Genomic DNA, 11994 nt, shown 5'->3' on the forward strand with positions numbered 1-11994 from the left:
CCGCCCGCTAGGGCTAACTTCCGTCGCCACAGGCTAACCTCCCGTTGTCCCCGTGCCCCGCCCTGCTCCGCCAGACCCCCTCCCCCACCCGGGTTTCCCCGGCCCACATGTCCCCAGCTTTGGCATTCGACATGACGCCCCTCGCGGGAGTGGGAAGCAACATCGGCTGTGTGGTCCCAGGCCCTGCCGTGTCCGCACGTGAAATCACCAGGCGGGTGCCCACGAGAGCTCCCCTCTGTGTGCACGTCCTTGAGTGACCCCTGCGCGCATGCCACGACGCGCCAGGGTGTCCCCAGAGTAAGCCACCCTTGCTCCCATTGCTGGGAATAATTAAGCCAATTCTAAAGGTTGTGAAAGGAGCAAAGTAAACCATGGAAAAGAAAGGGAGGCATTATTATTTTTGCCTTTCTGCCAGCCTCGCTGGCTCCAGGCAGGAGGGCTGTCTCCCCTCGAGGCTGCCGGAGACTTCCTGTAAGAGAAGATCTAAAGTAGATGCCAAGGGTGACAGGGGAAGGGGGTGGGGGGCGTGGGGACCGGAAAACCATGTCTGGCTTAATATTTTAGGCCACGTAGGAACCTTCTTGGGGGACAGCTGGACTGACGTCCACATCCCGTGGACATTCCTGTGGCCTTGCCCGAGGGCTCAGCTGGTCTTTCTGAGCCACAACGGCGAGGGGGTTCGAACTGGGCAGCAAGGGTCAGCTCCTCAGAGGGACAGCCAAGCCCTCGGCCGTGGCCTCTGCGTTGGTGAGCAACCTGCCCGCCGGAACCCGCTGGCTCCTGGTGGTAGATGGCCCCTGGCAGCCAAGCTCAGTACAACCCAGCAGAGCCGTGCATCCTGGCATGGCTCTACCCACTCCCCCACCCCACCCTTGCGTCCTAGACGGGGCCCCCACGCCTGTCACAGTGGCATTGGCTTTCTGTCCCTCCTCTCCAACGGGTCAGCTGTGGAAGGAACTAGGGCCTTTGATTTTGCAGCAGCTGTCATGGTTACACAACTTCAATAGACCTTCCTCACCCACCGTCTCAGAGTCCTGTTTCCCAGAGAGTTCGCCATTCAGCGCCCCAGCACCCTCCCCTGGGGCCTCTTTGACCAGCAGCCTAAGAGCAATGCAGGAGGGGGATTTCCTGGGCCCCAGAGCAGGGGAGAGCTGGAAGGGACCGGAAAGCTCCCCCCTGCCTGTCTCAGGAGTTCCTGCATGGCTCAGCCTCTGAGGGGGGGAGAGAGGGCACGTCCCAACCACCGGGGTCAGAACCTCTGCTCTGAGGGGGTTGGGGGGATGCCTGGAGTGGGGCGCTGCCTGGATTGGTGCTGTGGCCCGTGGCTGACTTTGGCCCGGCAGCCCTTCCCCACTTCTCTGCATCAACGCCCGGGGCCAGGGTCACCCCGTCAGCTTGGGCCCTGAGCCCCTCCAGGAGCCTTCCTTCCCACTGCCTGCCTGCTAAGCCCTGATTGACCAATCCCTCTGCCCTCCCTGAGCCTGGCCATTGGGTCTGGGGTCTGCACATCCTTCCCTCTGAAGGACTTCTGCTGGTCAGACTTTAATAACTGTGTATACGTGTGGGAGGGCTGGGGAGCAGGGCGCCCGCCTCCTGCTTCGTGCTGCCCCAGTGCTCTTCCAGAAAACATTAAACCTGGAATTGTGTGTTTCAGCATCATGGCCTCCTCAGTTTGGGTGTTGAACCAAGTCCTCCTCCGTTCTATCCACCCCACCCCACCGCCGGAACCCCGCCTACTGCCTGTTGGAGGCCTGGGGGCCCTCAGCTTGGTACCTGGGGACATTGGTACCCAGCAGGCACAGGCTGGACCTTGAACTGCCTCATTTGTCACCGGAATGCATTTCACAGTTGGCCCCTTTGGACGCCCTGTAGGGGAGGAGCCTTCCTTGCTTCTTCCGGATGGCCCCAGCTGTTCCATGGCTTGTGTCTGCATTACTCTAACCCCTGCCTGTCTCTGTCTTCATGTGGCCTTCTTTCCTAGATCTCTTAAATCTCCCCCTCCCTTCTTTCCCAGTTGTTGGAATTAGGGCCCACCCTAAATCCAGGATGATCCCCTCTCAGGATCCTTGACTCTATTACATCTGCAAAGACCCTATTTCCAAGTAAGGTTACATTCACAGTTAGCAGGGCTCAGGACCTGGACCAATCTTTTGGCCCATGGATGGACACAAGTCAACCCACTACAGCAACTCGCAGGCTTGAATACACCCACCAACAGCCCCCTTTGTGACCAAGTGGTGAAGAGCAGATGTTTCTTCTTCTCTCCATCGTTTGCCAACTGGGTTAGTGGCCAGGGCCCTTACCAGACGGCCAGCAGGCAGTGCAGAAGCTGCCTGGGTCCTGTTGGTGCCAGCAGGCTGGCAAACAGCTGCTGGCCTCCCTTTGCCTGGTTCTGGGTGAGCCGGTGCGGCCGTGCTCGGCCTTGCGCTGAGGCCAGACCGGAGCAGGCGGACACTGCGACCCCGCTCCCTGCAGGACAAAGATTGGGCCTCACCATCCTGCAGCTGAGGCCACCGGGCAGAGGATGCAGCTGGGAACAGGGGCTGAGTGCATTTCCCAAAGGTGTGTGGAAAGAATGAATCAGCTTCATCCAGGTGCCCACTGCGTGCCCTCTCTCCAGGGACAGTCATGTGTCATGGAGCGTGTATCACCTGTCCCACTGCCGGCCAAGCTGGCATGCAAGAGGAGGCAGCCTTTGCTCTGGAGCCCACCCAGTCCCCTTTCAGGGTCCCTCACGCTTTAAGCTCCTCCACACCCGATCTTCCACTCCCTTCCTGCTGACATTTCCACTCTGCTCTTTCTTGCTTCTGCTTTCTGCTAGCCCAGGTGCTAGGTGCTAGGGGCATAATGACAAATAAGACATGGTACTTGCCATATCTCGAGGACTCTTCTAGGACCTTAACTGCAGTGTGACATGGATGCCATCTTCTCAGAAGAACAGCACGTGTGGCCCCTAGTTACCTGCTCCACCTGACCCTTGGCCAAAGCAGTCTACCTGGCATTGGCTCCTTTCCCCATGTCCTGACCCCGGCTATTGAGGAATTGGCTAACCATCCCTGGAAAAGTTCTGATAAACTCAGCTGCAATACAAATATTTGTGTTTTAGCGAAAGGACTTAGAAACGGCTGATGACTCAGCCAAAGGAAAGAATTGCTTATGTTAGAGCTTTCAGGAGTCTTTGTAGCCAGGGGCGGGAGCAGTGAGGAGGGTACGCCCAATCCCATGGGGTGTGTGTGCGTGCGTGTACCGCGCGCGCACACGCTCAAAGATAACTTTCTGTGGGGCTCACTATGGGAACACAATGGCATGGTGGCAAAGCTAGATTTATTGGGCCACAGTAATGAGACTGGGATAAAATGAGACTTTCTTGCCCAAATCATGAAAAAAACAGAAGGTTACAGAAAATAATGAATAAAACAAGATGCCTCCATACGCAAAAGAGTAGTCTCTCTACCTCATACCATATACAAACATTAACTCAAAATGGATCAATGACCTAAATAGAAGAGCTAAAGTAATAGCCTTAGGAGAAAAAAACTTAGGTGTAATACATCATGACCTTGTATTAGGCAATAGTTTCCTACACCATATGACACCAGAAACACAAGTAACACAAGGAAATTGGACATCATAAAAATTTTAAATTTTCTGCATTAGGGACTTCCCTGGGTGTGCAATGGTTAAGACTCCACGCTTCCACTGCCGGGGGCATGGGTTCAATTCCTGGTCAGGGAACTAGGATCCCGTATGCCACACAGCGTGCCAAAAAAAATAATAAAATAAATAAAATAAAAATTTTGCATCAAAGGACACTGTTAAGAAAGTGAAAAGACAACACAGAATGGAAGAAAATATTTGCAAACTGTATCTGATAAGGGACTTGTATCTAGAATATATAAAGAACCCTTGCAACCCAATAATAAATGACAAATAACCCAGTTACAAACGGCAAAGGGTCTCAATAAACATTTCTCTAAAGAAGATAAACAAATGATCAGGAAGCACATGAAAAGATGCTCGACATCATTAGCTCCCAGGGAAATGCAAGTCAAAACCACAGGGAGCTACAACCTCACAACCAATAGGATGGTTGTGTAATCAAAATGACAAAAGTTGGCAAGAATGTAAAGAAATTGGGACCCTTGTACACTGCTGGCAGGAATGTAAAATGGTGCAGCTGCTTTGGAAAATGGTCTGGCACTTCCTCAAACTGTTAAACATAGAGTTACAGATAACCCAGCCGTTCCACTCCTACGTATGTACCCAAAAGAAATGAAAATATATGTCTACACACAAACTTGTGGATGAATGTTCTTAGCAGCATTATTTGTAATAAACAAAAAAGCGGAAGCAACCCAAATGTCCATCAGTGGATGAATGGATGCATAAGATGTGGCATATCCATTTAATGGAATATTACTCAGCCATAAAAAGGAATAAAGCACTGATACAGGCTACAACATGGATGAACCTCAAAAACATTATGCTGAGTGAAAGAAGCCAGTCACGAAAGACCACATATTGTGTGATTCCATTTATATGAAATTCCAGAATAGGCAACTCCATAGAGAGAAAGTAGGTTAGCGGTCTCCAGGGGCTGGCGGGAGGTAGGGGGAGTGACTGCTGACAGGTATGAAATTTCTTTTTGTAGTGAGGAAAGTGCCCTAACATTGATAGCAGTTGTAGTTGCACACCTCTGTGACTGTACTAAAAACAAATGAGTTGCACAATTTAAATGGGTGAATTGAATGGTATATAAATCATATTTTCAATAAAGTAGTTATAAAAAGCAAACAAAACACACACAGGGCTTCCCTGGTGGCGCGGTGGTTGAGAGTCCGCCTGCCGATGCAGGGGACGCGGGTTCGTGCCGCGGTCCGGGAAGATCCCACATGGCGCGGAGCGGCTGGGCCCGTGAGCCATGGCTGCTGAGCCTGCGCGTCCAGAGCCTGTGTTCTGCAACGGGAGACCCACAACAGTGAGAGGCCTGCGTACCGCAAAACACACACACACACACACACACACACACACGCACACCAGAATGACTTGCCCTCTTCTATTGAGCTGCAGAGCCAGTCTCATTACTCCAGGCTTGACTCAGTATGGGGCTAGAGTCTGGGGTCCGATGAGGTGGGATGGGAGTGTCAGGGTTAGTTCTTCCAAGAGCATTAACGAACAAACATTTTGGAATCAAATGATGGATGAGATCATGCAAACACAGGAGGCTGACTCAGGTGCCAAGCGAAGCGTTCCAGAGGGACAGCTGATTGAGGACCATGCCTTTCTCTCTGAAGTCCCCACACAGCTGGAGTAGGGACTAGAAAGGCACAGTGACCTCAAATGCCCCTACCTCAACTGGCCCTGGTAACCAGCTCCTCCCAGGGCAGAATAGAGCACAGCCCTTTTCTGCATAGGTAGATGACCAGGCGAGGACAAGAAATTTCTATCTTAGAGATTTTCACAAGTAAGACTAGAAGTCCACACACTCTAGATAATTTGAAAACATCCCTGCCTAAAGATAGAGAAACTGTTCCAAGTGTTCAATTGAGATAGCCACTAAGTTAGCTGTCCATTCAGTTGAGAGCCTACCTACTAAAAATATCCAACAAGTATGTATTAAATACCTACCATGTGGGGGAAAAACTCACAGGATTATCACAATCAAAAATTAAAATAATGATGCTTGCTACCTTTGAGGAGATAAAAGACAAGATTGAGAATTGTGGCAAAGAACTTGAAACTAACGAGAAAAAGAAAGAGCCACATGGAAACTCTAGAAGTGGAAAATAAAACGAGTGAAATGAAGAACTCAGTGGATGAGTATGCCAGCATATTATACAGAGCTGAAGAGAAAAATCAGTGAATTGGAAGATAAACCTGAAGAAAATATCCAGTAAGAAGCATGGAGAGACAAAAGAAGCAAAGGACAGAATAGAGGCGATACCTCCACAGAGGCGACACTGAGAAAGACCTGCTTGACACCTAGTCTCAGAAGTCATATTCCAGTGGTCAGCCCAGAGAAGGGATGGGTAAAAGGCCCTATCTTTGATTTGGAGAAGACAAAAAGAATTTGCAGCCATGTCTAATCCATCAGAGATGCCACTTACAAAATGTTATTTGCCTCGGAGTAAATCTAACAGTAGGTGTGTAAGACCTCTACATAGAGAACAAAATATTATTAAGGAAAAAAAAAATCTAAATCTATGGACGGTATGTTGGTTCTTGCCCTCTCAGAGGCAGATGCCAAGACAGGATTGGAGATACACGAGATCTGTAATTATAAAAGGATATAACTCAGGAACAGCCAGATGGGAGAGAGGCATAGGGGAAAGTATGTGGGGAGGGCCTGGGAGCTTCCATGCTCTTTTGGGAAGGTGCTACCCTCCCAGCACCTCCATGGGTTCACCAAGCCAGAAGCTCTCCAAACCCTATAGTTCAGGGGTTTTTAAGGAGGCTTCATTACATTGATTGGCCATCAGTGATTAATCCAATCTCCAGTCCTTCTCCCCTCCCCGGAGTTGGAGGTGTGCATACTGAAAGTGCCAACCCTCTAAGCAAGGTTGGTTCCCTAGCAACCAGCCTCCATCACGTGGTGGCGGGGCTCTCCAAAAGTCACCTCATTAACATGAACTCTGTTGTGGTTGAAAGGGGCTTGTTATAACTCACAAAAGACACCTTTACGGTTCTTATCATTTAGGAAATTCCGAGGGTTTTAGGAGTCCTGTGCCAGAAATGAAGACCAAACATACATTTCTTATTATAAATCACAATATCACAGAGCCCAAAACAGACTCAAGCATGTGTGGGCACTGATTTTCCAGAAAGGGACAGTGCAAAGCACGGGGTAAAGGACGGTCTTTCCAAAAATCATGAATGACTGAGGGTTCATATGATAAAAAATAAAACATATATACAGAATAGACAAACAACAAGGTTCTACTGTATAGCACAGGGAACTATATTCAATATCTTGTAATAACCTATAATGGAAAAGAATCTGAAAAAGAAATATATATATATTATATATATTTAACTGAATCACTTTGCTGTTCACCTGAAACTAACACAACATTGTACATCAACTATACTTCAATTAAAAAATAAAATAAAATAAAATGTGACCTCCTCCCTCACATTATAAACAAAAATAATTCCAGGTGGCCTGTAGACCAGAAGGGGAAGGGCAAAACAATAAAGCTTCTAGAAAATAACAGAGGATGGAGTATTCCATATTCTCATGAGTTGGGGGTAGGGAAATACATTTTGAAAAAGACACAAAAGTACTAATCGTAACAGAAGAGGCTGATGAATTCTACTGCAACAAAATTGAGGATTGTTTTGGATGAGTTAGCAGGGCACTAACAGAAATTACAAAGCATCTAGAACTTACTGAAAGTGAAAGCTGTTGGATACAGTGAAAGTCATTCTCAGAGGGAAATGTATTCCCTCAACTGCATTTATAGGAAAACAAGAAAGATTTCAAAGTAAGTGAACCACACTGTCTACTTTTGAAACCAGAAAAAGAACAACAAAATAAATCCAAAGAAAATAACAGGAAAGAAAATAAAAGCAGAAATGAGTGAAATAGAAAACAAACAAAAAATAGAACAAAATGAAGAGCTTGTGTTTTGAAAGGACTGATAAAATAGACAGTCCTTCAAAAAAAAAAAAGCATCAGGAAAAAAAGAAGGAATACTCAAATAAACAACACTGGAAATTAAAGAGAGCGCATAACCAAGAGATCAAAAAATATGATTAGAAATGACTTAATACCCTACATTTGAAAACCTCAATGAAATGGACACTTTTTAAAGAAAACACTTATTAGCATAAAATTGGCCCAGGAAGAAAGAGAAACATCTGAATAAGTCAGTAAGCAGAAAGGAAGATGAAATATTAAAGACCTACCCTCAAAAGGCAACTGGAAGTTGTAGACATAAAAAAACAAAGAACTAAACTTCACAATTATTAACTAAAAATTCAGAAAAGCATCTTCATGACATGTCGGGACAGCACTCCTAAATAGAAGAAAACAGCAAAGCCACAAAGGACAGTATTAATGAACTTGACCATATGGGAATCTAAAAGACCTATAGTACAAGATAAGCAGACATATATTTGTTCCATTTATGTATGTAAGAGGCAAAATATTCGTATTTAGAATATAGGCGACACCTACACAACAGGAAGGAAAGACAGCACAGTAGGAATGGGCAAAGCCCCCACCGCCCCGCAACAGGTATGACACAGAAGAAACCTCATTTCCAAATGGCTGACCAATACGAAAAGCTGCAACTTCATTTTAAAACAACAGCCAGACACCTACGGGCAGCCACCCGGTGAGCAAAAATCTTCAAGTTCTATAACATCAGTGTTGGAGAGGTTGTGGAATAACCTGTATTTACCCCGCACTGGGGAGGATGCTGGTGACGGAGCATTCGGATGGCAGCTTGTTAGTGACTTAAAACTGAAAACGTGCGTGCTGTCACTCTCAGCAGCTCTAATCCTGTTTTATCTGAAAAAAGAAAAAAAACGTACGTACACCTCCAACGGTCTATACAAATATGTTCATCTTAACCATACGTATACCTCCAACGGTCTATACAAATATGTTCATTTTAACATGTAAAAAATAATAGCAAACAAATGTTTCCTGTTTAAATGTCCACCGATGGGTAGATAGGTAAGTAGACTGATGTGTCAAAATGATAGCAGAGCAAACAATAGTGAAAACAAACGAATTAGAGCTATTTCAATCAATGTGGCTTGATTTCAAAAATGTTGCTGAGTGGAAAAAAACAAGATACAGCATAATGTGTACAATACGGTGCCACTTTCTCTCGATACCATTTTTATGAAACACAAACAATGTCATATGGTTCCAGATATAGACAGGTGTGTCAAAGTATTTAAAGACATCTGTACTATAGCCGTCCCAAGATGTGACAGCTGAGGTCTGTTAGAATAACCTCCCAGGTATAACTTGTGCTCGCTCCTACTAATCTTAATAGCAAATTATATCAGTGTTTTGAAAGACTCCACTATGGCTCTGTCTGTATATAAAGCTAATTTTGTAAAATTCAAAGAAAAAAATAAATAAAGACATCTGGAAGGATACAGGTCAAACCAATAGAACTGGGGGAATATTGAGGGGGTCTCAGGAGGACAGGGGAGGCAAGGAAATCAGGAGGTGGATTGAAGGGAACATTCATTTCATCTGCAGTGCTTTAAATTTTTAAGAGGAGAAAATGAATGTAACTGTTGTGCAGGTATAATGATACGGGGACCCGGCAAGGGCAGGCACCCCAGGTTTGCCATGATTGTCGAGGAGTGTGTGCTCACAGGCAGACGTGAATCAGGAGGGGCTCAATATTCGTTTTGCAGGACGTTCAAGCAGGTGCCTGGACACAGCCTCGAGTGGGTGTAAAGGTGAGGCGGGCGGCTAGAGCCAGGAGCTGGGCCCAGCATCCTTTCATTCTTTAAGTCTTTCCTGAGCACCTAGGAGAACTCTGTGAAAGGGAGTGTGCCGAGCTGCACTATGCAGGCCTGCAAGCCCCGTGCTGGCCCAGCTTCAAGACCAAAGAGCCTGGAGTCAGTGACAGACACATCAATGGTTCAATGGATCGGGGAGCTTGCATGTCGGAAGCAAGGTCCTGGAGCGACAACCCACCATTCTGTGCGCAGTCCACGGCGGGCAGGACGTGGCGGCGTCTTTGCTCCCGGGGGGAGGGGGTGGTTACCAGTTATAGGGGGGAATTGACATCAGGTGGGCTCGTCAGTTACCAGGGGAACAAGCAGAGGGGCACACTCCTCACTGACCCTTTGATAAGCTATCGTGTTGATGTTCAGATCTAAAACTAGAACAATCTAGCCTGGGCCAGGGGCAAGTATGTAGGAAGGTCAGTCAGGTGAGTAGAGGGCAGGTGGAACAGGCATTGGTGGAGCAGGGGATGTAAGAGAGCAAGAGAACAAGCCACCCTGAGGGGCCTGACCATACAGAGCGATAGTTCAGAAGTAGTCTTTAATGTGATTTTTGCTCTCACCCCGGCTGGTCTGAGGTAGCGCTCTGAGTGAAGGGAAAGTGGGATTTACTGCAGAAGGAATGCACTGAGGAACAATAATTAATAAGATTTTGAAGAAAAAGCCCCCCCAAAACAAAAACCAAACAAGCAAAAACCGATAACAGCCTTGCAAGGCAGGCTATTATTTTGAGAGGTTTTTCTAAATTCCTGTGTCCTCTCCCTGTCGTAGTTAGATTCGGCTACCAAAATACTATCGGCTTAAATCAGACTGTAGTTTATCTTCCTTACATAGGAATTCAAACACCAGCAGTCCAGGGCAATACTGTGGTCCGTGCCACTGGGGGAGCCAGGCCCCTTCTCTCTGGTTGCTCCATGCCCTCCCAATGTGGCTTCTGTCTTACAGTCTCAGACGGCTGCTGCAGTGCCTACCATCACATCTCACACCCACCTGACCACCAGCCGAAAGCAGGGAAGAAAAAGTGGGGGGCGCATTCCTTTGTTTTGCAGGCACAGCCAGAATTGCCAGTGTGACTTCCATCCTCATCTGGAAACCAGAATGTGCTCGCCAGGCCCCTCTAAACTGCTGGGGATGTTGTCTTCGTCTGGGCAGCCAGCAGCCAGCTGCCAGCTAAAACATGGGCTTCTCTCCCTAAAGTACAAGGGGAGGAGAGATATTGGGGACAATTTGTTGCTGCCACACGCTTCAGCATATGAACAATGAAGCCTGTGGAGCAGGTGACCTGGTTCTCGCTCCTGGCCCTGGGAGACTGTGGAGGCCGGAAGGGAGAGAGTGGAGGAAGGCAAAGCAAGCAGGTGTGAGTCCAGGTCTCCGCTGGGCCCAACCGAGGGGCAGACGTGGCAGCCAGTGCAGGAAACACGAGGTGCGCAGCATCAAGCCGGTGGCACAGTTGGTCGGTCAGGCAGGGGAGGTCCCCAGGCTCAGGTTCCCGAGTCAACCTGGCTTCCTGTGCTGGCATGGACAGAGCCAGGAGGTGTCGGTGGGGCCCCCATGGCGGGGCAAGGGGGCTCTGCAGCAAGGCTGCAGCGAAGATTCACAGGTAGGGCTGCCAGATTTAGCAAACTCAGGATCCCAGTTCACTTTGAATTTCGAGTAAATGAGAAAGAATTGCATAGTATAATCATGTCCCGTTTCCATTTGTTGTTTATCTGGAAATCAAATTTAATTGGGTGTCCTGTACTTTATCTGGAAACGCTACAAAGTGAGGGTTTTAGGGGGCCTAGCCAGGCTTTGGAGGGGTGTGGAGCCCCAGCGGGACCAGCGTGAGCTCAAGGCAAACGTGCGGACCTCCAGGCTCGCCCTGACCCAGGACAAGGATCTTGAGACCAGGAGCCACAGGGACCTGCAGGGCAGGCGGCAAAGCAGGGGCCAAGGCAGAGGCCACAGACCAGAGTCTTCCCTGCTGCTCTGGGGAGGGTGTGCAGGGTGACTTAAACTTCCCTGCTCCCCCAGACCAGAGGACAACACTGCCAAGAGGAGCAGGGAAGGGCGGCCCGAGTATTTTTCCCCCCAGAGACTGAGCATTACCCTAAGGGATCTCTAAGAACTATGTTTGAGTTCTGAGGATGGCAAGTTTATTTTTACCACTAAGCTGCAGGCAAGCGGCTTAAATGCAGATCGAATGCAGACTCCACATCTTCTGCGCTCCCCTGAGCACAGCCAGAGGGGGTCTTGACCCTGCGCCCCCTTCTCAAGGCAGACTTCCCAGGGCTTTGCAGTCCCTGTCCTCCCTGTGATCGCTGCCGCCTGCTCCCGAGGGCCCTGTCTTCCCTTGCAGCATGGCCGGGATACGTATTCCACAGCCTAGTCATTTTCCCCACTCTCAGGGTTTATGGAAGCTTGGGGCCTCATAAAGTTCAAAGTCTGCAGTGATAATACAGAGGCCCACTCAACTTGGCTTGGGCAGCAGGACACTCCCGGCTGTACGAAGGGGTGTTGGGGGCTGGGTGAGGG

The sequence above is a fragment of the Phocoena phocoena genome, chromosome 19 (assembly GCF_963924675.1).
Source record: "Phocoena phocoena chromosome 19, mPhoPho1.1, whole genome shotgun sequence".
NCBI lineage: Eukaryota > Metazoa > Chordata > Mammalia > Artiodactyla > Phocoenidae > Phocoena > Phocoena phocoena.